Source organism: Puma concolor, chromosome C1 (assembly GCF_028749965.1).
Source record: "Puma concolor isolate L17-30 chromosome C1, mPumCon1.1.hap2, whole genome shotgun sequence".
NCBI lineage: Eukaryota > Metazoa > Chordata > Mammalia > Carnivora > Felidae > Puma > Puma concolor.
In genome coordinates this window covers 222,791,875-222,818,232 of record NC_141674.1, presented here as the reverse complement: position 1 = coordinate 222,818,232, position 26,358 = coordinate 222,791,875, and the positions used below count along the sequence as shown (strand labels likewise).

At 45.6% G+C, this 26,358-nt stretch overlaps 1 protein-coding gene across 3 annotated transcripts in view; it reads left to right on the top strand.

Moving 5' to 3' along the window:
• The window catches only part of HDLBP (high density lipoprotein binding protein), a 72,683-nt gene that overhangs the window by 7,761 nt on the left and 38,564 nt on the right, over nucleotides 1-26,358 (top strand). The window contains exon 2 of one of the 3 annotated variants that reach the window (XM_086720183.1): nucleotides 19,006-19,159. The exons of 1 other annotated variant lie outside the window; for it this stretch is intronic. The gene's annotated coding sequence lies outside the window, so the exon portion shown is untranslated. Of the gene's footprint in view, nucleotides 1-19,005; nucleotides 19,160-25,615; nucleotides 25,737-26,358 lie in introns of those variants that run through there. One more of the 3 variants, XM_086720182.1, reaches the window with a different exon arrangement.

Here is a 26,358-nt window from a genome sequence, read left to right as displayed (position 1 = left end):
ATTTTGAGAGAGCAAGTAGGAAGAGGAGCAGAGAGGGAGAGACAGAATCCCAAGCAGTTTCTGTGCTGCCAGCGCAGAGCCAGACGTAGGGCTTGAACTCGTGAAACTGAGATTATGACCTGAGCTGAAACCAAGAGTCTGGTGCTTAACCGCCTAACCACGTGAGCCACCCAGGTGCCCCTAGGGCCCATTCTTAATCACCCTTGTGACTCAGGGTGTTTCTTGACCTATAGGACTTTAGCTCCTTCTTTTTAAAGATAAGAAAGCTGAATCTGAAATTTTGTTGTTATTACCCTTCTGATAGCACAGAACACTTGATCAACTGACTCAGTTTGTCAGAAACTCAGTTTTCAAGTTTGGAAGGACGGCACTTGGAGCTGTTAGTCACTCATGTAGCACATTCTGTGATCCATTTCAAGGATGCACAAGTGATAGGAAAAGCTTTGCCTAGTAAAGCTTTTATTTGCTGATTCCTACGCGACAGGCCCCATGCCCTTTATTTCCAGCAGTGGTTCAACCAGGTGATTTTGGCCCCCAGAGAACATCTGGCAGTGTCTGGAGCCTTTTTTGGTTGTCGTGACTCGGGTGCTACTGGCATCTAGTGGTTAGAGGCCAGAGGTGCTAGGCATCCTACAGTGCCTAGGACAGCCCGTGACAAAGAATTGTCTGATTGAGGAGGTCAGCAGGGCTGAGGTTGAGAAGGCCTGCTTTGCAGGGTTAGTCCTTAGAAGGGTTCTGGGCTGTAGTTGTCATAGGCTCCATTTTCCAGTTAAGAGTGGAGGCTGCCTGGACGAAGCTCCTTGCACGAGTGGCTGGTTTAGGGCCGCGTTGCCCGTACTGTTGGAGCCCTCACATAACAGATCTCCAGGAGGGTGGTGGTAATAGACCGTCCTCACGGAGCCTATTGTGTGCGCTCTGGTGGAGCACGACGTATGGGCTGACTCAATCCTCACAGTGGTACCACCATTGAGAGCAGCTCCTTTTTACAGGAATGGAGACGGGGCCCAATCAAGATCCGTAACTGTTCCATCCTTGTCTTTGACGCCAGTTTTAGAAGTTCGACACATGTAAACATTCAGCCTTGACCTGTTTATCTGGTGTTTCCTTGCTGTCTCTAGGGCTCCTCCAAAGCTTGGGGTGGAGAAGGCAGTATCCTATCCACACACTCTTTTCTAGCCCAAGAGTGGGGCCGTCCAAGCCTTTGCAGCAAGATAGATGGTCTACTCTGAAATAAATACTAAAATTGTCTTGCACCCCTTAGACTTTTGAATCTATTTCCTTGGTTCAATCATCAAAGATTAATTTCTCACCAAGCATCAGCAAGTTTCAGGTGAGGAAGTGGAGGGAAATGGAAGTTCCACTCCTAGAGTGCGCAGTCGTGCAGGGCCCATCTCTGCGGTAACCTGTAGACAGCTGCTGTCCATCCATCTGTGGCCGCTGTACGGGATCCGCTTTCTTCTCTGAACTCCTTCTGGTCTGGTGTTTCCGTCCTGTTACGGCAACCCAGCACCACCGGCTCCCTGACATCATCTGGTGGATGTGCAGGCCTCGTGGAGTAAGTCCTCTCTTGGTTTTTTTTTTAAATTTTTTTTTCAACGTTTATTTATTTTGGGGACAGAGAGAGACAGAGCATGAACGGGGGAGGGGCAGAGAGAGGGAGACACAGAATCGGAAGCAGGCTCCAGGCTCTGAGCCATCAGCCCAGAGCCTGACGCGGGGCTCGAACTCACGGACCGCGAGATCGTGACCTGGCTGAAGTCGGAGGCTTAACCGACTGCGCCACCCAGGCGCCCCAGTCCTCTCTTGGTTTTACCTGCCCCGTCCCTGTCTGCATTATAGGATAAGCCATCGGTAGGCTTTTGCTTGTTTTGGATCCCTGTGACACAGCAGAGTAACGGGGTTGTGGCAGATAACCTGTGTGTGCTGTGAGGGAATGAATAGGCAGGACAGCGTTGATTACTAAAATGGGAATATGCTGAACACTTGTCTTTTGCTAACTTTTGGTGAATTACAGCGGGCTGCTGAATTCCAGAATAGCTTTCTAGACTCAGGGGTACGCTGGACAGAGCAATAAGCCAGTCTAAAGGCCAGGTCCCAACGTGTTGCTCTTGTGTTCTTCAAGCTGCTGTGGAATTTGTGGCCTCAGCCGACCGTGGAGTAACTTTTTCCTGAGGTTTGGATGTGCTCGGATTAACAAACCGTTGTGATCCAAGAGCATTCAGAGCATGTGCCTTCTCCGTGTAGCACACCGTTTAGGGGCCAGCTGCTGCTTGGCCTGGTGTTCTGGCATAAAGCTGTCTCCTTGTGCTCGTTTTCTGGACTGTGTCTTTATCAGCATTCATTTCTTTGTGCGAACCTTCTAGCATCTCACCTCGGGCATGTGGATGGCGCTGGGGACCACATTTATGAAGCAGAGCAGTAATTCTTGGCCTTGCTGTGTTGGGTGAGAGGGGACCCTGTGAACACTGCTCAGCTCTCTCCCCCCACTCAGGAGCAGGACACGCCATCAACCAGCAAGGGTGATGATGGCAGTGCTTGAAGCTTCTAGATACAGTGCAGGCTGGACCAGTGCTACTTTTGGTTTCTTTCTGGAGAGGGGAGATAACTTGAGCCTGGTGCATTTAGCAAGTATTGTCGTTTGCCACACGCAGAAGGTGTTGTGGAAATGGTTTTGCCCTTCAAGGGAGGTTCTGCTGTGGGAACTTGCTGGTGGTAGGGTGTGTCAGGCCTTTGTGCGTCACTGGCCCTGTGTGGCTGCAGTTCAGTAAATGGGGCTGGGAGGGAAGGCGCTGTGGGCCAGTGACTCCATCGAGGGGGCCGAGTTCCTCTAATCCCTGGTTCTGAGGCACCCTGCAAGCCTCTGGGTGCGTATGGTTCCTGGGAGAGGGGGAGCAGCCTGCGTGCAGGTGCCTTGATGGCAGCTACCTGCGTGGCAGCCGTGCCCGCCCTCCCAGGAGGTTTGCATCTGGAGGCTCCAGAGAGAGCTGGCCTCCACAAACAGCCTTAGGGGAAGTGGCTAGGCTAGAGACGACACCCTGAAAGGACCAGACCTCTCGGAACAAGTAAAGGTAGGAAGGAAAAGGAACACCACCAGACGGAGAGAGCTAGAAGAAATCATTTCGGAAAGGGGGTCAGGTATTTGGCATTTTTTTTTGTTGCTGTTTTTAAGATCTGGTTGAGGTGAGTGACTTGCTGAGAAGTGTTCTCGTTTCCCAGGGCCGACCCCTCAGTGTCAGATGTATGGTTTCTGGTTCCTTATTATCTAGGGTTGAAAACTTTTGGCCCTCTGTTTAACTTTCTTTAGTTTTATAATTAAAAAATAACATAAGAGGAAAAGCTAGCCCTGCGTGAACCTTTCCACCTTTCTGTTGTGCCGTTCTGACAGTTGTGAACCATGTTATTGATGGTGCCCATGACTTAGAGAAGGGGCTGGAGCGTGTCTGCTTGGGACTTGACGCTCACTTTTGTCTTTGTGTTCTTCCTGGTGGAGACAGTGTACTGACTCCTGGACGTCGGGCATCCGGTGAGGACAAGTGTGGGCTCCGGGCACTTGCCAGCTGTTGTGCACAAAATCACAAGTATGTGCTGCTCTACACTCTTGTGTGGTGTGCTTTCTGATTTTATTGCTACTTAGCTCATTTAGAACTACCTTTCAAATGGAATTGCTGAATTATGTGTGCTGTTTTGACTTTTTCTGGTATATAGAATATTAGCTAGGTGGTCCTGGAGTACCAGCTTAAAGCAGTGTTTGTGAGATCAATTTTAAGAATACAATTTTTTTCTTTTGAAACAAGGCTTTTATTTTGATACACTTGCTTATGCTCGGCGCTGACTCGCCAGCCCATGAGACCAAAGTTCTGTGTTGCCTTTGTCGCCCGCCAGTGAGCTCAGCAGTGCTGCCAGGCTGCCTGTGCACGGGGCCCCTTGGCTCCCGGTGCTCAGCGCAGCAGCGTCTGGGACGTGCAGACAAGAGCCAGCTGCAGCCAGAGGGACCCGTCGCACTCGGGGCTTTTGGGGCCCCTCCTTAGTTTATACAGGTGCTGAAGATGATCACCATGTCCCCTTGAGATCGGTAAGGGCGATTCTTTTCTGAAAGATTGGGCGAACAGAGAGAAAAAGATGGTGTTGCTCCGGGAGAGTCAGCAGTCAATTTGTAGAAGCGTGGGTAGAAAGAAGCCTTTGATCCGTGAAAGACATGTGGCCTTTGCTAGGTCAGCCTCACCTTGTTCTGGGGTGGTCGGGGTTTCGGGTATGCTTCATGCTGGAGATGCTGCTGAGCCGGAGACTGTGTGTGTAAACCTCCAGCCTTTCCATTTCTTTCCAATGCAGTCTTGTTGGTTTCAGGTTGTGCTGGTAGTTTTGGGACTAAATCCCCAAGGAGGAAATGCATGTGAAGGATTCAGTGTGGTCTGTGGGTCTTTCCCTTCCATCTGAGGTCACTGGGGTTGACTTGTATAGTGATTGCTATCATTCGGGCATGTGGCTTTATTGAAGGCTGTAGCCTGGTTAGCCCTTATTTGGTAAGAATTTTATTTTTTGTTTTTTTCATGTTTACTTATTTATTTTGAGAGCGTGAGCGAGAGAGAGTGCACGCACCTGCATGAGTGGGGTGGGGGTGGAGAGAGAGAATCCCAAGCAGGCTGTGCGCTGGCAGTGCAGAGCCCAACGAACTCCCAAACCAACTCACAAACCGTGAGATCATGACCCAAGCCAAAATGAAGAGTCTGACGCTTAACCGACTGAGCCACCCAGGCGACCCTTGGTAAGAGTATTTTAATTCCAAAACGTACTTTTCGTCTGTCTTCTCTCCTCACTGGTCCTGAAGTGGGAGGGTTGGGTGTGTGCTTTCCTCTCCTGTAAGCCACGGCCAAATGACATGGCCGCTCTCCTCACCCCGCCCTGGGCAGCGCTCCTTTACATGACGTGGCTCACCCCATCTGCTGATGTCCCTGGGTCTGTTGTTGGGGTTCCCAGTGCGAGCTCAGGTGGGGCGTTCCGTGCATTTCCCTTGTGGATGTGGTGTCTGAAAAGCCTGAGGAGCACCGAGGGGCTCCTGCCTTCTGTCGGGGGGCTGGCGTGGGACCCATGCTGACCTTGCTGTCGTCCGGGATGAGCAGCTGTGCATGTCTCAGGTTGTGCTGTCAGCAGCTTCCTTGACGCTTTGTGATGGTTTGAAAATCTGTGTTTATGAACTTCGAGAAGATGACGTATAACGGAGGTTAGTAAGATGGAGATAAAACTTTGTTGTGCTACATAGAAGATGAGTGAGATACACACCAAGCCCAACAAATAAACATGTAATCAACTTTGAATTTGAAGGATCGGTGTCATTTGTTTATTTCGAAGATCAGTCATTTATTTATTTAAAAAAAAATTTTTTTTAACGTTTATTTATTTTTGAGACAGAGAGAGACAGAGCATGAATGGGGGAGGGTCAGAGAGAGGGAGACACAGAATCTGAAACAGGCTGCAGGCTCTGAGCTGTCAGCACAGAGCCCGATGCGGGGCTCGAACTCAGAGACTGCGAGATCATGACCTGAGCCGAAGTCGGCCACTTAACCGACTGAGCCACCCAGGCGCCCCTATTTATTTAATTAATTAATTAATTAATTTATTTATTTATAATTTTTTTTTTTTTTTTTAGCATTCACCTATTTTTGAGAGAGAGAGAGAGAGACAGAGCATGAACAGGGGAGGGGCAGAGAGAGAGGGAGACACAGAACCTGAAACAGGCTCCAGGCTCTGAGCTGTCAGCACAGAGCCTGACGCGGGGCTCGAACTCACGGACTGTGAGATCGTGACCTGAGCCGAAGTCGGACGCTTAACCGACCAAGCCACCCAGGCGCCCCCCTATTTATTTATTTTTTAATTAAGAAGTAGTTCTAGGGGCACCTGACTGGCTCAGTCAAGCATCTGACTCCTGATTTCGGCTCAGGTCATGCTCTCAGGGTCGTGGGTTGGAGCCTGCTTGGGATTCTCTCCCTCTCTCTCTGCCTGTCCCCCACGAGGCCCTGTGAGTGCTCTCACAAAAAATAAAATTTAATTTAAAAAAAGATATTTAGAAAGTATGTTTAATTTTTTTAAACTATCTTACAGAGGAATTGTAAGACTGGTAGAAAACACTTTCTTAACCATTTGAGAGTAAATTGGGCACATGAATCCTCATCACCCTTGGATATTTTGGGGTGTTTCCCACAAATAAGATACTCTTCCTCCTTAACCACAATACAACCATCAAAATCAGGATGTTAACAAGAATGCTTTGCTACCTTCAGACCCATTCACATTTCACCAGAAGAATCCACTCAGAAGCACACAATAACATTTCATTGCTGGGTCTCTGTAGTCTTCAAACTGAAACATTTATGGGGCTCCTGGGTGGCTGTCAGTTAAGCGTCCGACTCTTGACTTTGGCTCAGGTCATGATCTCACGGTTTGTGGGATCAAGCCTGCGTCGGGGCTCTGTGCTGACAGTGTGGAGCCTGCTTGGGATTCTCTCCCACCTGCCCCTCCCCTGCTCGCACTCTCTCTCTCAAAGTAAATAAAACAAGCATAAAAAAACAAAAACCAACAAACAGGACTATTTATTCCATCTTGCCTTGGCTTTCTTGGTCTCGTCCTTTAATGAGTACAGACACTTATTTTGTAGAATGTCCCTCAGTGTGTATTACATTTGGATTGGATTCAGGCTTTGTTATTTTGGCTGGAATAGCACAGAAGGAATTCTGGGTTTTCTCTGCATTCTGTCAGATGGCACACAGGTTCAGTTTGTCCCATTATCAGCGGTGCTCACTTTGATTGCTGATTAAGGTGGTGTCTGCCAGGTTCTCCATTGTGGAGTCTGTGCCATGAATAAGTACATGCTGGGGAGCTACTTATGAAGCTAAATATTTGTTCCTGTCAAATCTTCATTTTGGTCATGTGTCTGTATCAATATAGGCTAACCGTTGCCCATTTTACTTACATTATCAACCTTTATCATTACTTACGGTAACGTTCGTATTGACTGGAGAGTGCCCCCCTTAAAGCTGGCTCCTGTGTCCTTCTGAAGCTTGCCCCATATTTGTTTAGAAACTCTTACTTTTTGGTACAGCAAGACACTCTGGGCTCTTCACGTACCTTCCCTTCCCTGGACCTGGAATCAGCCTTTTTCTTCAAAGACACCTCCTTTTATGGCAAGTGGTACTAAGAGAAGCAGAGTCTGGGCACCAGGTAGGTTGTTGTTGAAGTATTACTGACCCAGGTCCTCTCGGTGGAGAGAGCCACAGAATGTGTATGTGTGTGTGCGCGCACACACACGTGTATACACAGGTACCCATATGCACACGTGTGTGTTTATGACACAGTCATGTCTACTTTTATCTCTCAGTTGTAAAACATGAGTTTTTCTCTCTATTGAAACACATGAGTTCATTCCAGTACTTCCAACTCCGATCAGATATGTTGGTGTTCATTCCAGTTTCTCCCTTTTAAATTGGTAGCTGTCTTTTCCAACGATGATACTCCTTGATTCCGGTATCCCTTAATGTATTTGCTTATTTGAGTAGTCAACCCTGTGTGTTAACCAATCTCCTGCACGGATGTCTTCTGCCCTCTTCACCTCACTCAGCCTCTGCAACGTTCCCACCCCATGGAAGTGGCCTGCCACTTCACCTGGGCTGTGAAAACACCAGTGATGTGGACACCCTCTTACAGGGAAGCCCATAGTCTATTTTTAAAAAATAAAGCCCTGTATACTGTTTTTGCTCTCTCCAGGTCATTACCTGAACCGTCGTTTCATTGTTTGAGACCGTGCCTACTGTGGTTTGGACATGTCACCGTGTAGTTACCACTTGCTCACCTATGCGAACTTGTGTTCTTTCTAGTTCTTTGCCTTTGACGGAGCTTCTGTGAGTTTTCTTCTGTGTGTTAGACCTATGCCTTCTGCGTTCTTCTGCAGGTGCTTCTGGAGAGTGGCTTCTTTGAAGTGTGATTGCCGAATTGGATTGTGTGTCTGTTTCTTCATGATGTGTTTTTAAATTGCCTTCTGGTTTTACACATCCCCAATAGTCAAGTAGCCTGTTTTTCCTCACCATTTGAAAAATTGTACCACTTTTTTTTTTTTTTTTTTTTTAAGTAGGCTTCATGGCTAATGTGGAGACCAGCAGGGGGCTTGAACTCATGACCCTGAGATCAAGACCTGAGCTGAGATCAAAAGTCAGATGCTCAACCGACTTAGCCACCAGGCCCCCAAAATTGCACCACTTTTATTCATGTTTGTTGATCTCATAAAGGGCTGAGTGAAGATGAACGTCCATTCCTGTTTATGTGTGGTTTGTATTACTTTTCTATGAACTGTGTGATCACATCCTAGCTTGTTGAGATGTTTGCCAAACAGAGAACTCTTACTTGTATCCTAACTTCTCTAGTAGATGATCTGTGCTATATAAAATTCTTAACCTCTTACGAGGGTCAAATGAGTCAATACCTTCCTTGATGGTGTCTACAGTCTGTATCCTCGGTAGACTTTTGCGCCTCCAAATCACTGGCTTTTCTCCTCAATCTTCTAACTCCCTAAGGCTTGATTTTTTACTTTCAGATCTCTAATGCAGTTGGAATTTATTTTGGTGTATAGCATGAGATAGAGACCAATTTTTATATTTTTCCAAAATGGAAATTTGTTATTGGCCCACTTCTGTCTGTTGCTATCCTTCCTTACTAATTTGGAGGGGCACTTGTATCAAGTGGTAAACTCATAGTACTCATGAGACTGTTTCATTCATACTTTTCCCTCTTTCTTAACCAACACCAAGTACTAGTTACTATTGCTTTGTCATGTGTTTTGCTAGTCTTTGAATCTCAACTCTTTTTTTTTTTTTTTTTTTCTTTTGAGGCCAAATAATCTAGGCAGATTTTAGGTGGATTTGGGAACTTTTTTTTACAGTAAAAAAAAAAAAAAAAAAGCTCCTGGGATGTTGGGTTAGTTTCTTAGGGATGCCCTAATAAATTGCCATAAATTTAGTAGCTTCAAACAACACAAATTTACTCTCTCACAGTTCCGGAGGTGAGAAATCTGAAATCTGGCAGGGCCACACACACCCTCTGTGGGCTCTGGGGGAGAAGCTGTTCTCTGCCTCATGTGGTTTTTGGTGCCTGCCTCTACACTCCTTGGCTTATGGCCACATCACTCCAGTTTCTGCCTCTGTCCTCTTACAGCTCCCTTTTCTGTGTGGGGTCTGTCTGCTGCTCTTTTATAAGGGCACTTAACAGTGGCATTTAGCACCTGCCCAGATAATCCAGGGCAGCCTCCTTAAGATCTTTAACTTAATTTGGAAAGACTGTTTTTCCAAATAAGTTAACATTTGCGTTCCACCTATTAGGAGCTGGTGCCTCCGGGTGGCCGTTTTCAGCCTACCACAGATGTTACTGGGCATCTCCTTGAGGGTGTAGATGAACTTGCAGGGGACAGACATCTTTGTGAGAAGTCTCTTGGACTGAAACCTGGCATCATCTCCGTGATATGGGCCTTTAGCGTGTGTTGTGTGTGTGCTTGTGTGTGCTTTGTATGGCTGATGTATTAAACTTTCCTTTAGTTTTCCTAGCTTTTTGTTATAGCAGAGGGGACTTCTAAGATGGTCATCTGCAAATAGTGACATTTGTCTCTGCTTAATTACGTCTAGTTAGGTTGCATATTTGACACTCTGTGACAGTAGTAGACATCCTTGCCATTTGGATACTTTTTACACAAACATGATATATTTTATCTCTTGGAAATATTCTTCATATAGCCTTTTCCTTCTATTGCTGATGTTAAATTCAATAGGAAACAAGGAACAGACACTGAATTTCCACATTCTTTTGAGCATTTTTTAAATGGCCCTCTATCAGGTCGTGTGTGTGTGTGTGTGTGTGTGTGTGTGTGTATGTATGTATATGTGTACGTTTATGTATATATGTTCTCTTTTTAGCTATAAATTTGAGATGCATACATTTCCTGATTGAATCCTTACTGAATCCCTAGAACAGACCCTACTTAGTCATGATGTCTTATTTTATAAACTAAGTGCTGGATTTATTGGTTTGGTGTTTTGTTGACAACTTTTCATGTTTGTAAACTGGTTTGTAGTTAAGATCTTTTCTCTGCAGCACCCATTCATTGATTGGGGAAGCAAACAGTGCCTTGATTTGCCTCTGGGGGCCACCCTTTTCACCACGTACAAACTGTGTGTTTTGGATGAAAGGGCCCAGCTGCATGGGTGGACCCTGATTGGCCACAGCTAATAGACATATCCTATCCCCTTGGTCCCTTGACTGTGGTTATTGGTCCCCTGGTGGGCTTAGAACCCAATTAATGCCAGTGAGATACAAAAATAAATTTGTTGGGGCCCCATGGGGCAAAGAAGCTCTTACTTCCTTGGGAGCTACCAGAAGACATAATTACTGCCGTTTGTAATGGTTCTTATTTCAAAACCAAGCAAGGATAGTATTGTATCATTGTGACATTGTATTCTCTGTGTGTTCTTTTCTTTGTAAGACTAGCAGGAGTTAATTGCTCTTCCATTGCTATTTTCAGAAAAACTGATTTTGGTTTTGATTGATCAGGTCAGCTATTTCTTGTTTTTGTTTTCTATCTCACCAGTTCTTCTTTTATTTTTTCTACTTTCTTTGATTTTCTCTTAACATTTGACTTGAATACTTAGCTCATTTATCTTCATTTTTCCTTATAATAAAACTTATACGTTTGATTCATCCTCTGAGTACAGCTTTGGCAGCATCTTTTTAAAGTTTATTTATTTTGAGAGAGAGGGAGGGAAAAAACATGAGTGGGGGAGGGGCAGAGAGAGAGAGGGAGAGAGAATCCCAACCAGGCTCTGTACTGCTGGATGTGGGGCTCGAACCCACAAACCACAAGATTATGACCTGAGCTGAAACCAAGAGTCAGACACTGAACCGACTGAGCCACCGAGGCGCCCCACCTATAAACCAACTTTAACAATTGTCACATTTTGCCATTTTTGGTTTGTTTTCCTCTGCCCCCCCAACATTTTTAGTTTTGAGTATTTTATTTCATTAAACATTTTTTTTAATGTTTATTCATTTTTGAGAGAGAAAGAGAACACGCACACAAGCAAGCAGAAGAGAGACAGAGAGAGGGAGATGAAGAATCCAAACCAGGCTCCAGGCTCTGTGCTGTCAGCACAGAGCCCGACATGGGGCTTGAACTCATGAACTGTGAGATCATGACCTGAGCTGAAGTCGGATGCTTAACTGGCTGAGCCACCCAGGCGCCCCTTGAGTATTTTATTTTAAAGCAAATCTCAGATTTTGTGTTACTTGTAAATAAATACTTTGGCATGTATCTTTAGTAGAGGAGGGCTTCAAGTCATAGCTGGCAAAATTAGCTGTACGTTGTTAATATCATCCAGTATCTATTGTGTTTGGTTTTCTCCAAATGTCATATTAGGGTTGGTTTGAATCAAAACCTAAAGAAGGTCTCTCCACACACTGCATTTCGTTGGTGCCTCTTTCGTCTCTTTTAAGATACATCACAATTTTCTTATTTTTTTTTTTTTAACGCCATTTATTTACAAAAGCAACAGGGCCATTTGTGCTGTGGAATTTCCCATATTCTGGATTTGGTTGATTCTATCGTGGTATGTGGTATGCTTCTGTGACCCTCATATTTCCCATAAACCAGTGGCTATGTCTAGATGCTTAATTTGTTTCGGGTTTGATGCCCCCCTGGAGGAGGGGGTGAAGTGGGAGGGAGGAGAGGTGTCAAGAGTATACCCTACACTGTGCTGTGGACCATATTGCATTATACCAGGAGGCATCACGTCGGTCATTTGTGATGTTAAAATTGATCAGTGGTTACTGTGTCAGCAGGCTGATTCCTTTATGTTCTTTACCAACCAGGGATCTAATGGGCTTAACTGCCTTTTTGCTTGTGTCCATTATTATTTCATTGGTGTATTAGTTTCCTTTTGCTGCTGTAACAAATTACCACAGACTCGGCTGAAGTCCGTCTCACTGGGGTAAGTCGTGGTGTCGTCAGGGTTTCCTTCTGCAGGCTTGTAGGAGAGACTCGGTTAAAGTACAAGATTTTGAGGATGCTTGTGATTACACTTAGGTCCCACCTGTGCAATGCAAGATACTCCCCCCTACCCCCCATCTCAGTGCTCTTAACCTAATTCATCTGTGACATTCACAGGCTTCAGGAGTAATGACTTGGGTATCTTGGGGGACAGTGATTTAGCCTATAATTGGCAAGTGCAAAATGAAGATTTTTCTATTTCTGCATTTATTAGCATTCTCTTATAAAGAAGGTTTCCCATCTCAGTTCTGGTTACTCTGTACTACAGTTCCTTCTCGTCTTTATCGCTGTTTAGTGTGCACCAGGACTAGCACCTTCCAACATTGGAAGACATTTTTGTGGCAGAGCATTTTTGTGGCCTTTTTTCTTCTAGTCTCATAAATTTATGGATATGTATATAGTTGTGTGTCAACCCATTAAAGCCATTTTTTGAAGCTCATGTTATTTCCCCAAGTTGGCTCTGTGTTCTTTGGATGTGACCCTGTGAGTCTGTAACTGCTTCCTTTCTGTCACAGCAAGGTGTCCCACCTTGTCCATATTCTTTAGCAGACCTGAGGTTTTTCTGAGGAGCCCTGGCTCCTTTCAGTGGCATGTGGTGTTTGGATGCCACAGTCCATATGCTAGGTAGGGATGCTCACTGCCACTGTGTTGTGTTAACCATAAAAATAAAGCAGCATGTTAAAAATGGATTTTGTTGAAGAATAACAGAATTACAATCGCAGATGTGCAAGCTATAGCAAAAGGGTAGGCGAGTCCGACAGAGAAGAGGAACGTAATGAATTATTACTCACTGAGCCTATCCGTGTAACCAGCATCAAGAAGGACATACTTTATTTCTAGAGTTTGTATGTCTCTGATTTGTCTGACTAAAAAAACCTATGAATTGTGCTATATTCAGATGAATTCGGCCTCCATCCCTTTCCCCTCCCTTCTGTGGACATTGTTTCCTTCCGTCCTCTCTTTTTAAAAACATGAACAGATAAGTATGTACTATGTGCGTGTGCGCACACGCAAGTGTGTGTGTATAGAGGCAGTATTTCTGATTCTTTCTTAGAGGAAGGCAGCATACTCTCTATATCTGCTTGCTGTCCTCTGTTGCCTTTGTTATTAACTGTAAACCCTGGAGATCACTTATACTAGTGTGGGAAACCTCTCCCGTGCCTTATATGCTGCATGTTATTTCGTGGCATGGATATAGCATGATTTGTTTAGTCAGCCTCCTCCTTAATGGAAGTTTTGGTCGTTTCCAGACTTTGTTACCTTTTTATTTCTTACTGTTTCTGCTGCCGCCCTTCTGTGTAATCCTTCCTTCACACAATAGGTAGAGTCCATTCCAGATAGCTGCTTAGTGTCCACTTGGAGTTGGCCTCGGTTTTCTCTAGTCTGGCGCCACCATGCTGATCTGCCCTACTGCTTCTTACCCTTGACTCCCTGTGTCTTTACCCTACATCCCTCTTTGGTTGGTGCTGATTTTCTAGTAGCGGGGTTAATAGTTTGCTCTTGCCCTGCGTACCATTCTTTCTCAACAGGTGAAATGTCTCAGTTCCTGCTCCCCAGAGGCCCTTACGGTATGGTGGCCTGCTCGGAGTCCAGGATATCAGGTGTCTGACTCAGAACAGAGTAAGATGTATCTGCTTTGTTCTGTGCATTGGACTTGTATTAGTGCACCTTTACGTTGAATTCTTTAGGGCGACAGCTATGCCAGGATTTCTTTAAATCTAAAAGTGAGGTTTGCTCCCTAGAGCAGACTCAGAAAGACGGTACTGGAAGAGATAATGGAGTCCCACTTCCTCATTTGACAAGTGAGAAAACAGGCCAAGTGAAGAGGTGTGACATGTCTACGTTGAGTGTCCACCAGGGCTTGATACCCTAAACGGGAGAGAATCCAAAAACTTGCTTTTTCTGATACTTGTTTCCTTGTGGAGAAGCATTACATTTCCATTTGGATAGGACTGGTTCCAGTTTAGGTATTTTACCCATGGCTTTAGCTAACTTGGTATCTCTACTCTAGCATAGTGTTGTATAGAGATGACCTAAGTTCATTCTAGCTCACAGACCTTTTTTTTTTTTAATTTTTTTTTTTTAAACGTTTATTTATTTTTGAGACAGAGAGAGACAGAGCATGAACGGGGGAGGATCAGAGAGAGGGAGACACAGAATCCGAAACGGGCTCCAGGCTCCGAGCTGTCAGCACAGAGCCCGACGCGGGGCTCAAACTCACGGACCGTGAGATCATGACCTGAGCTGAAGTCAGCTGCTTAACCGACTGAGCCACCCAGGCGCCCCGCTCATAGACCTTTTCTATGTAGATTGTAGGAAGAAAAAACATCTTTAAGTATACATTGTTGCCTTTGGTCAAATTGTAATTATTTTGTTTCTTATAGTTTTAATGGGTTTTCTAGGCAGAAGATCAAAAGTATTTTTTTTAATCGTAGGACTGAGGGGGAATACTGCCAGAGCCCTCCTCTATAGGCATTCCATCGCTGTCATGCCCTTACTGTCCTCTTCCCAGAACCACCATTACCTTGAGGTGCTTGCCGTGGTCCCCAGTCTGTCACCACTGTGAAACCTGTGGCATTCGGAGACACGAATGACTCAACGGTCACTGGATGCATTTCCACCTGGAAGTACTTGGTTCCTGTAATGAAACGAAGAGTTTTAGACATGGAGGCGACCCTCAAGAGGGGTCTGTCTGAGCAAGCGGTTGCCACATGGCGGGCGTGCCTGCTCCAGTGACTGTGCTCACTCTCAGGGGCGGTTTTCTGTCTGCCCAGGGGAGACGTGTCTCTGCAGTCTATCCCTGTCCCTCACTTTTCCTAGCTGTGTGTGCTGGGAGCTGGGCAGAACTCACCCCTTCTATCCTGCTCTTCGAATATGTAAAGACCAGCTTGGGTACCTTCCAGTTGCCGGGGCCTTTAATAAGTTCGTGTAAGGCCTCCTCTCTCTGCAGTCAGCAGTCCCTCACAAGGAAGTGAACAACAGAAAAGTCTTACTTCAGATTTCTTGCTGATAGCACGGTCTAATAAAACAGCAAAGAAAATAATTCTTGTGACTCTGTCTTTCACTGATTTGTGGTAGCTAATGCTACTTAATAATACCTCTTTATTTCCCTCTCCAAATGGAAGTGTCTTTGTGGAAAAAGTAAGGAGCATCATCTGATACAGAACTAGGCTTCTCCTGCAGGTAATCCACATGAGCACTTAGCATATGTCCATCCATCATTTCTAAACCTTTTAAAATACACCTTTTTTGGGTAAGTGTTAAAAGAAATACGTGCTCTTTTTACGTGTGCTCACCTCCCAACTTCATAAAATGGCTCCTTTTTCAAGTCAGTAAGTATCGTCCCCTCTCCTCTCTCCAGCTCTGATGCTCGTGTGTCCTGGTGCCTGGCTCTGTGCTCCCTGTTCTCCTCGGTGGCTCGGCTACCCTAGAAGTAGCCTGTGGGTATTTTATGTACATACAAGCATGTTTCTGTCTATGACACTGCTGGCTACGTAGCAATAGGATACAGAGCTACCCCTTTCTCCGGAGTTGACTCGGACACTGGTCCTACGGTTGAGGGAAGGACACTTATTCATTCACCAGTCTTTGTTTTTTTAATTTTTCTTTTTTTCCAACGTTTATTTATTTTTGGGATAGAGAGAGACAGAGCATGAACGGGGGAGGGGCAGAGAGAGAGGGAGACACAGAATCGGAAACAGGCTCCAGGCTCTGAGCCATCAGCCCAGAGCCCGACGCGGGGCTCGAACTCACGGACCGCGAGATCGTGACCTGGCTGAAGTCGGACGCTTAACCGACTGCGCCACCCAGGCGCCCCAGTCTTTGTTTTTTTAAATGTGTATTTATTTTTGAGAGAGAGAGACTGGGGGAGGGCAGAGAGAGAGGGAGACAATCCCAAGCAGGCTCTGCAGCTGTCTGTGCAGAGCCCAACACGGGGCTCAAACTCACAAACTGAGATCATGACCTGAGCTGAAATTAAGAGTCACATAGATGCTGACTGAGCCATCCGGGCGCGTCCCTCCCCCCCCCCCCCCCATTCCCCCATCATTGGTTGCAGGGCTGCAACCTAGTATCCGAGGGTCTGCTGACTGGATTCTACATAATCTCTGTCTATACAAACCAAACATAATGTGTTACCTAGACATTCAGCATCAGTTTCTTTTAAGTGGATCAAGAACTTAAGACACAGGGCAATTAGAATATCACATTCCTTGAGGTTTTTAAGAACTGTTCACCTAACTGACATAATTCTTTAAAGCAACCTGCCCTCATTGAGAACTTCAGTGTGATAAGTTGAATATCCGTAGAACCATTTCACTCTTCCTTCCTTATTGTATTATTTTTAAATTATGTGGTTATGTACGTTAACAGTCAAGACTGGCATAAACAGCTTTGGGAGCAAGCATACACCATCCCAGGTGGGGGCTGGATTTCAGGGCGTGCTGGAGGCCGTCAGTGCATGGAGGGTGGTCCGTTCCTCTGTCTTCTGGTCGGTGGGGACTGGCTCACTCAGCAGGTTAGTTAGAGTAGACTTTGGGCCCTGCCATCATCTGTTTATGCAGCCCCTTGCTAATAGAAAGAACACCAATGTCCAATCTTTTGCTCCTGCAGAAATGCTATAGTATATTTGTTTTTTATCACGTATGTGAGCATATGTGGGAGAAATTCTAAAGTAGGAATTGCGGGGTCAAAGAATATTTGTATTTTAAGTTACAATATATAATCAAATTGCTCTCCAAAGAGATTCCATCAGTTACTCCTCCAGCCATAGCAGTTTCCTGTACCTTTTCCGACACTCATGAAACTCCATTTTTGCCAAACTGAGAGGCGTAATGTAGCATCTTTTCTTACTTTGAACTTGCATTTTCTTTTGTGCAAATCAAAGTTTTCTGCATTTCTGTAAAAGATGGTTGTATCTTTTGCTCTTTTTTGGTCGTTAATGGGTTTTTGGAGTCCTTAGAAGAGATGCTGTGAACTAAACTTGCTCACGTCTTCCCTGGAAGCCCTTGAGAGCGCTCCCTGTGCCACACACCCCAGGGCGCTTGTGGCCGTGGAGACGCGACATAGTACCCATTTTGTGTTCCTTCCCCTCATCTATTTATTTTAAGCAGGAAATTTGCAGTAAATTGATTAGGCACTTTTTAAAAAAGGCTGATATAAAGTTTATTAACGAGAAAAAACTTTTTGTCAGATTACATTTCTGCTTTGGTTTGGAAAGCCAGCTCTATAGCACTGTAATTCAAGTAAGAGTTTCACGTAGGATTTAAAGTTTTCTGTTGTCCACCTTAAAAATGCAAAAAAGAAACAAGTGAAATCAAGTCAATAATGTATTTTGTTTAACCCACTCCAAAACATTGTTTCCTCATGTAATCGATAGAACATTATCAGTAAAGTGTTTTACGTTTTTCACATGAAGTCTTCCAAATCCAGGGTGTATTTGAGGTGTAGAGGGCTTACCAGTTTGAACTAGCCACATCTCAAGTGTCAGTAGCCACGTGTCACCGGTATATGCTGGCCAGCATGGCTCTAAAGAGTAGTTTTCATTTCGTTTCTATGGAAATCCATTAACTTACTCTTTTGAACCTAACATTTGTCCCATCCGCTTTTTTTTTAAATGTTTGTTTATTTTGAGAGAGAGCGTGTGTGTGCGCGGATGCACGAGCAGGGGAGGGGCAGAGAGAGAGAGAGAGGTTGAGAGAGAATCCCAAGCAAGCTCCGTGCTATTAGCACAGAACCTGACATGGTGCTTGATCTCCCAAACCGTGAGACCATGACCTGAGCCGAAATCAAGTCCAGATGCTTAGCCGACTAAGCTACCCAGGCACCCCTGTCCCATCTGCTTTTTAAAGAGTTATAAGGTGTGCTTATCTGACACATGTTCTTAAATTAGACTCTAAATAAATGCTACTCTTTACTCATCTGTATAAAGATATGCTGGTGGGGCACCTGGGTTGCTGTGTCGGTTAAGTGTCCGACTCTTGATTTCGGCTTAGGTTATGATCTCACAGTTGTGAGATCGAGCCCTGCGTAGGGCTCCACGCTGGGCGCAGAACCTGCTTGGGACTCTCTCCTTCCCTCTCTCTCTCTGTCCCTCCCTTGTGGATGCACGCTCGCTCTCTCTGTCAAAATAAGTAAACAAACTTAAAAAAATGCGATCATTTCAGTATTCATAAAATTAATGTAGTAGATTTCATTTAGTGAAATTAAATGCGGATATTCCCATACAGTGAGATACCTATTGTAGGGGAGTTTATCTTTCTTGATCTTTTCAGCAATTTACAAAGGCCTCAGAGGTTTATAAATGGGAAACTTGTAAATGTTGAGAGCTTAAACAACTTGTCAAGGTGACCCAAATAGGATCTGAGCAAGATTCTGAACTTCCGTCCTGACAACAAGCTTGGTGTTCTTTATACAGTCTGTTTTCACTGTGGGTGCCCATTATGACTTAGTTAAAACGTAGGTTAAAGAGAAATACATGAAATCTGGTGCCACTGTCATTGAAGACAATTGTTACCCTCTCTGTCACTTCCTGAAAAGACAGGACACCGATGCATTTAGTGGGGAGAGAACGAAGGGGGGCAGTGGAAAGCGTGGATGGTGGCTATGTATTTCTCTGTCGTCTGAACTTGGACTACTTTATTTTAGGGAAACAAGGCTGCCAAGTTGAGTGTACTTATCGTAATAAAGATTATTTCCGAGCCAAAGAAAGGAACCTAGTTTTGATGTGTTATTAGAATATGCTACCAGTCAACTTGACACTGCAGTTTATAGCCGAGCATGAATAAGCTTCATCGTACAAGGATTTTTTTTAGTGTATTTCAGCTATCGAGGGGGATGAGAACATACTCTTCTTTGCCCTGGCCCACCTACCACACTCATTATGGGAGAGCAGACTGTGAACACTCCCGTCCCTTAGTGCCAACTTCTTACAGGACTGCGGGGCCTCTGAACAAGTTACCAAACCTGAGCGGCTCCCACAGCCTTGGAGATGTCCACTCCAAGGACATCCACTGTTCTTCCTGACCCTGATCAGCATGGCCAGGATCAGCACTGAGTCCTGTCAGGTAATTAGTGAAAGCGAAGAGGGTAAGTAGTCTACATTATGCACCTTAGTTTGTTTATCTGTGTTTATCCATTGACAGGTCGTTCAGAATTGTTGGCTGTTGCTAACAGTGTGCTGTGATGACCAACATCCTTGCATACACTTCCTTTTACTCACGTGGGAGAGCTTTTTTCCATAAGTAGAAGTCTGACAGTAGGGTTGTGTCCCATGGTATTTGCATCTTTGGTCTTAGTTGGCCTTGTGAGTGGTATATGAAGTAAGGACCTATGCTTTTTCCTCATCTAGGTAACCAGTTTTCCCAGGGGCGTCAATCGTCAGTTCATCCACAAGGCCATCTCTGATACAAGTGATGGCTGTCTGTTAAGGTGGCCAGGCTCAGTGCCTCTTGTCTATGTCATTGTTCTCTGTGTCTGTCCCTGCACGAACACCACACTGTCTGAAGTACTGTAGCTGTAAAATCTCCGAGCCGTAATCGGCTGTTCGTGGCCTTTGATCTTTTGTAGAAGATTTGTTGCATAAATACAATTGCATATGAAAGTAGTTTAAAAATTATTTACAGAAATACAGTATTATAAAAATGGTATGTAGAAATACTGTTGTCTAAATAAAAATTGCATAAAATCTAGTTGCAAAACTCCACACACACAGCACACCCCTTTTAAGGTACAAGTTGCACTCGCACTGAGTTTCCAGTCTGACTAGGGGAGAAGGACAGTTTACAGTTGAGTCTTCCTACATAGGTAAATGTGGCATTTCTCCATTCAGTTAGGTATTTTCTGTATTTTGACAGAGGTTTTTAGAATATTGTCTACAAATTTTACTATTTTCTTACTAGACTTATTGCTGATGTTTGGTGCTGATGTTTTGGAGCATAATCGATTTTGTGTACTGATCTTATTTCCAGAAAACTTTTAGTTCTAATAGTGTGTCTGTAGATCCTCCTGGATCTTGTACTTAGTTGTACTGCCTGTGAGCACTGCAGTTTGTTGTTTACAGTTCTCATATGTTTCTTTTTCTTGCCTTCCTGCCCTAACTAGGATCTCAAGTGTAGATTTGCACAGAGAAAGTGCTCCGTTTCAACCTGTTGTTGTCATGATCCTGAAGTGAATGATTCTAATGAGGGCATCTGGTAGACACCAGAACTAGCATCTGGTTAAGGAAGTGCCCTTGTATTCCTCCTTTTTATCAGGAATGGGCAAGTTCTATCAGATTCTTTATTGGAATGTTTTGAGGGGATAAAATCATTCTTGCCCTGGTGTAATAACATGGTGAATTACTTCATCTTTTTGATACTGCAGCACCTTGCATTATTGGAATAAAATTGACATTATCATTATATATTATTTGTTTTGACTTTCTAGATCAATTTACTAGATTATTAAGTAGACAAAATTCATACATTCATGTTAGCATTGTCTGGGAAAGTATTAAAGTCCCCTAGCTTTGTGAGTTGAGTTGGGAAGGTAATTTCTCAGGGCTTCCTTACAAAAAAAAGCATCTGGGCCTGTCTCTGTGTTGAGGGTTTTATATTTGTTTCTTTGAAAATTGGGGGAGAATTGGTTGTGTGAACTTTCCGTTTCTAACAGACTCAATTTGGGTGACTTGTTTTTCTGGAAGTTGCCTGTTTAGTCTGTTTTTCAAGGTGTACGTGTGTGCATGTGTGTTCAAGTTTTTGAACTCTGCAGACTTCTGTAGAGTTCTATGATTTTTCAGAGTGTGCCATGGCTATAGTTTCAGCCTCCTTGAATTCTTAGTATTGGCTGTTTATACTTGTTCTTATTCTTTTCCATGTCATTTTTTTTTTTTTTTTGTCTGTTTTTTTTCAAGACTCAGCTGGAAGTTGTATTTATTCTCTCCCGTGTATGTCTTTTATTTCATTAATTTCTTAACTGTATTTATTTCAACTTTCTTTAGGTTTTCTATTCTGATTTCAGGAGAGGATGATTAAATTTTAACTTTTTTCTCTTCACTAGTATGATGGCTTATGACTATAAACTTGTCTCCAAGCAACACTCTGGCTTGATTCCACAAGTTTGGATATATAACTGCTTATTGTTCAGTTCTAAATATTTTCAGATTTCTTCTTTGTCCCATGAGTTATTTGGAAGAAAGCTTTTAAATTTCTAGGCTTCTTAAAATTTTAAGTTGTCTCTAATCGATTGCGTCGTAGTCAGAGAATGTTGGTTACGCTATTAATTCTTCGCCATTTGTTTTTGTTTTGCCTTAGCTGCTGGCCAGTTGTTACAAAAGTTCCATTATGATTGAAAAGAACATGTTCTTTCTAATAATTGGGAAAATTGTTGAAATTTTTTCCAATAAAGTAGGTTTATTAACTGCATTATTGTAATTATCTATACATTTTTAATCTTCATAATCTGTATTACCAGAAGAGTGAGTCTGTCTTCCTCTGTAAATCCTCCATACGTCAGCTTCTAGTAACCTTCCTGCTTTTACTGTATATATTTTGTAGCTGTGTTTTTAGATACATGTATAATCAATTGATTGGGATTTTTTATTCTTGACCTTAGTAGTGCTTCTCATCCTACAGCCTATTTTAGTCAGTATGGCTAGCTCAGGTTTCGTCAAGTTAGAATTTGCTGGGAGTATTCAACCACCCTTTATTCAGCCTCTGGTCCACCTGGTTTAGGTCGCTTAGGTAGCTTATAGCTGGATTTTGTATTCATATTACATTTTTACCACGTTTGGATTCGATTCTTCCATCATATTTTGTGCTTCCTTTGTCTTGCTTTTTCGTTGCTTGTCTTTTGCTTCTTCTGCTTCCTATTCTGCTTTCTTTTTTCCTCTCTTTTAGTTAATAATATTGATACAAAGTATGTAACTGGCAATCACGTATATTGTAATGACTACCTCTGTACCTACCACCTAATTCAAGGTCTAGAACATTGCCGGTAACTTCTGTTTGGATCAGAGTTTGGTTTTTGGTTTGAAAGTTAAAAATTGTGCATTTACTAGATTGTCTTTACGTTTGTATCATTTATTCAACAAGGGCTAAAATTAGTATCTCTGACCTCTTCTCAAATAATCTTGAAATACAGCAACTTCAGTTTCCTCCTTCTACCTCCTATCTTATTGCTGCTTACAATTTTAATTGAATTTTGTGTTTTCGTTTCTTCCACATTGTATTGTTGTTATTAGTATATGGTCAGTGCTTGTTTCACTTTGGCTAGGTACTGGTTTCTTTCCCAGTATTCCCTCCTGCTTTCATACTCTTCTTGCTAGAATATGTTCTCAAATAGTTATTCCAGCACTTTATCCACTAATAGTAATGGCTTTCTCTTCGTCTACATGTGTCTCTTTCATTCTTGTCCTGAAATGAAATGAAGGTGCCTCCTTCAGCATAGTTTTCAGGTCTTATTTCATTGTCCCCTGGTGGGCAGTGTGCTCTTTTGTGGTGTTCCTCTAGATAACCTGTCTTGTCACTAGTTGCTTATAGGTTCTACTCTTGTCTTTGTGGTCTGAGGTTTCACTGTAGTGCATTTCAGTGTGGATTAAATGGTGCTGCTAGCTACCTGTTCTCTTACATGGCGGTTGGATGGGTGTCTTTGCATTCTAGAATCTTCTCTGCTATTTTTTCAGTATTGCCCTGTTCTTTATAATTGTTTCTTTCAGAACTGGCTCAGTCAGTTGTGTCCAACTTCGGCTCAGGTCATGATCTCACAGTTCAAGCCCCGCGTCGGGCTCTGTGCTGACAGCTCAGAGCCTGGAGCCTGCTTCAGATTCTGAGTCTCCCTCTCCCTCTGCTCCTCCCCTGCTCATACGCTGTCTTTCTCTCTCTCAAAAATAAATAAAGATAAAAAAAAAAACTTCTATTGGACAGATGTTGGACTTCCACATCCTCTTATCCACAGTTCTTAATCTCCTTCATTTATTCTATTTCTTGATTTTTTTTTTAAGCCATCTTTATGTCTTACATCTCTAATCACTTTAGGGTTTTTTGTTGTTTTTTGTTTGCTTTTTTACAGTCTCAATTGGATAGTTCTGTCATCTGAAGTTCTTGAGTCCACTCCAATTTCAGTCTTATTACTTTTTGAATTTTGGACTTAGAGCCTCTCTACAGTGTGGGTAGATTTGTGGATATCCTTTGTAGCCTGGTATGAGGTTTTTCTGCTGAGTGAGATTGGTTTCTGATTTGCTGATTTCTAGGTTTGGACTAGGGGGTCTTGGAAAAATGGGGTTATAAGGATTTGAGCCCTGAGCCTTTTATTCATGGTTGCTACTGCTCAGTGGGAGTTCCCACCTCTCATACAAGCTGATTGGAAAGGATCTGTGCTGGTGGGCTTGTCCCCCCCCCACCCCCACCCCCATGCCCTACCTCCTGCTGAGAGTTAGTCCTTTTGGGGATCATGGCTCTAAGTGGGTGGGAGGGTAGAGTTCTGTTCTTTTTACCTTGAACTGGCCCACATCTCCCATGTCCCTTTGAGGGCTGAAAACCCAAATGTCACAGACTGATGTTCACTTCTTGATGTAGCCATAGGGGGTTCGCACATTATCCCGCGTGACTGTAGCTGGACGCAACCCTCTCAAAATTTGCCTCTACAAACTTAGTTTCAATACACTGAAGCTTGCTGGGAAGAAAAGCTGGTCATAATTATCAGCAAAGAAGCACCCTGGGATGGTTTGTAGCACAAATTCAACTTTGTATTATGTAATATTTTTTTGTTAACTGTATGTTTTTAAACTTCTTTCAAGGCCTTCCATGCACCAGCTACTGTATGAGCTTCTGTCTGTGGTGACTTCCAAGCTTCACTGGAAGTTCCTGGACAGTGGACCTGCCAGCTGCTCACGAATCCCTCCTGTTTTCCCCCTTTACCACCCCCCCCCCCCCCCCGCCCCCAACCCAGTCCTGAGACTTCAAAGCAAAACAACAGCACAACACACTTGTCTGAGTTGCTGGTTGATTGGTCTGGACAGAAGGCCTACCTTACAAACGCTAATAATGTAGTAAGGGACGCTACAGAATTCCTTGGTGCTTAAGAGCTTCTCCCAAGTCTAAGGCCATGGAACCTGTCCATGTCCTATTCTAGGGAGTTTGGGTGCTGCTTTGGCAGTGAGTCCTTGGCTCCAAGTGGTGGATTTTTGTCTGCCTTCCATGGTTTTCTCTCCCCCAATGATGTCTTAAAGGGTTCCCGGTGTCTGGGCTGGGCTTGGCTTCTTCCCTAGCCTTCAGCTTGTATGTACAGTTTTGCCTACTTGACCAACCAGTGGGCATCTCACACATCACATCTCCATTGTGAGTTTTTGCAGCACACTCCCCCTCTCCATTCAAGTCTTCCTTCAGTCTCCTCATCTCTGTGAGGGCAGCCAAGAACCTCCCTGCCATTCTTAACTGCTGTTGTGCTCTGCCTCCAATCAATGAGGGACTTCTTGGTGCTGCCTTCCAAATTTGGCCACCTAGTTCATGTACCCTTGCCAACCATAGTGGAAAGCTGGTGTCATCTTCAGACTGAACCACTGCAGTAGCTCAGCCCCCCAACCACATACTTTGACTGCATTCTACTCAAAAAGTACATCTGGTCAAACCTGCCACTCAAAACTCTAAGTCATCCTCGGAACCTAAGCAACACCTGTACCAGAACTATAGGCTGTGCTGACCTGGTTCCTGTTTAAGCCCACCTGGCAGTACCCACAATCCCTCATATGTCCCTCCCTGCCTCTTGCCCCCTGTGGCCCCAGGTATCTGTGGTGCACTTCCATAATTGATGCAGGAATCTGTTCCTGACATTTCCATCAGAGATATAAACTCATATATACAAACTCCTGCAGGAGACCTGTACCCTTGATTTAAAACAGTGCAAACCTGACCTGCCATTCTCCCCCTCTAGGGTGGAAGTCTGCCTGAGGGCAGGGATCTTCTCTCCTGCTGGATCTAGTGTTGCGCATAGTAGGCACACCCATTCTTACCAATTTCAGTGAAGGGGATTTAACTGGTAGCCAGGGAATAGAGTAGGGATGCAAGGAACTGAACCACCTGGCAGTGAGAAGGAAGGAAAGTTTGTGCCCGAACTTTGGGGCCAGGCCGGCCGTGTTTGCATGGAGTTTGGTTAGGACAGAGTGGGGAGTTGTAAATGCTGGGGGCGGGGGCGGCGGGCAACAGTTTCCCTTGGGGTGCCTTTCGAGGTCCCTTGTTTTATTCTTGGGTGGGGAGGCAGTATTGCTAGTGACCTCGCTTCTGGAGCGGCTCGGCTGGCCGGTCGTGGGGGGTGGGGTGGGCAGATGCATTTCTCAACTCTCCGACCCCCTTTCACCCCCGCCCCAAGGGCCGCAGAGCTCTTTCGGAGTTGAGCCCGGTCTGCAGGCTGCTCGGCCTTGCGCGGCGGGACTGGGGCCGCGAGTGGGGACCCCACGGGGGGCGGCGGGGGCGGGGCGTGGGCGCGGCGGCGGCGGCGGCGGCGGCGGCGGCGGGGGGGGGCGGGACGGGGCGGGGCGGCCGCCGCCTGACGTGTCTCGGCGGGATTGGAGCCGCCGCCCTATATAGCCGCGGGGGCCCGGGCGCCGGCCTCGGAGCGCGGCCGGCTACTCCGCGGCGGCGGCGGCGGCGGCGGCGAGCGGACGGCGGGACGGACGGGCCGACCCCAAGGAGTGAGCGCGGGCCGGGGCGGGGGGGGGGGGTGGGTCGTGCGCGAGCAGGGGTGGGGGTCGGCGGCGCGGGGAAGTTGGGGCGCGGGGCGGGCGGGGCGCGGGCTGCCGACGTGGAGCGCCGGGCGGGGGAGGGGCCGCGGCCGCCTCCCCCGTTCCCCCGCCGCCAACCGGGCGCCCCCTCCTTTTCCCGGGCGCCCCCTCCCCTTCCGCCGCTCGGCCCGGCCCGGGGGGCGGCTACGTGTCACCACTGCGCATGGGCCGCAGCGCCGGCTTGGGAAGAGTGAGAAACTTTCCCGAGTCCGCGATGCCGGCCCGCGCCCACCCCACCCCCAACCCTCGCCTTCTGCGGCGCCCGCCCCCACGAAGTCCCTCTCTCTCCGTGCCGCCCACTCCCCCCCCCAGCCCCCTAGCCCAGGGTGGGGGAGGGGAGGCCGACCTGGGCCCCGGCCGCTGACGTGGGCGTCCGGCCGCTGAGTTGACCCCTCCCACCCCCCCCCCGCGCGCCCCTCCCCCGGCTCGGGTTGGGGGGAGGCTTGCAGGGCTGGGGGTGCAGCGCGGGTCCCGAAGGGCAGGGTTCGGGCCAGCAGGGCGGTAGGGCCCCGTGCAGGCCTAGCCGCACCTT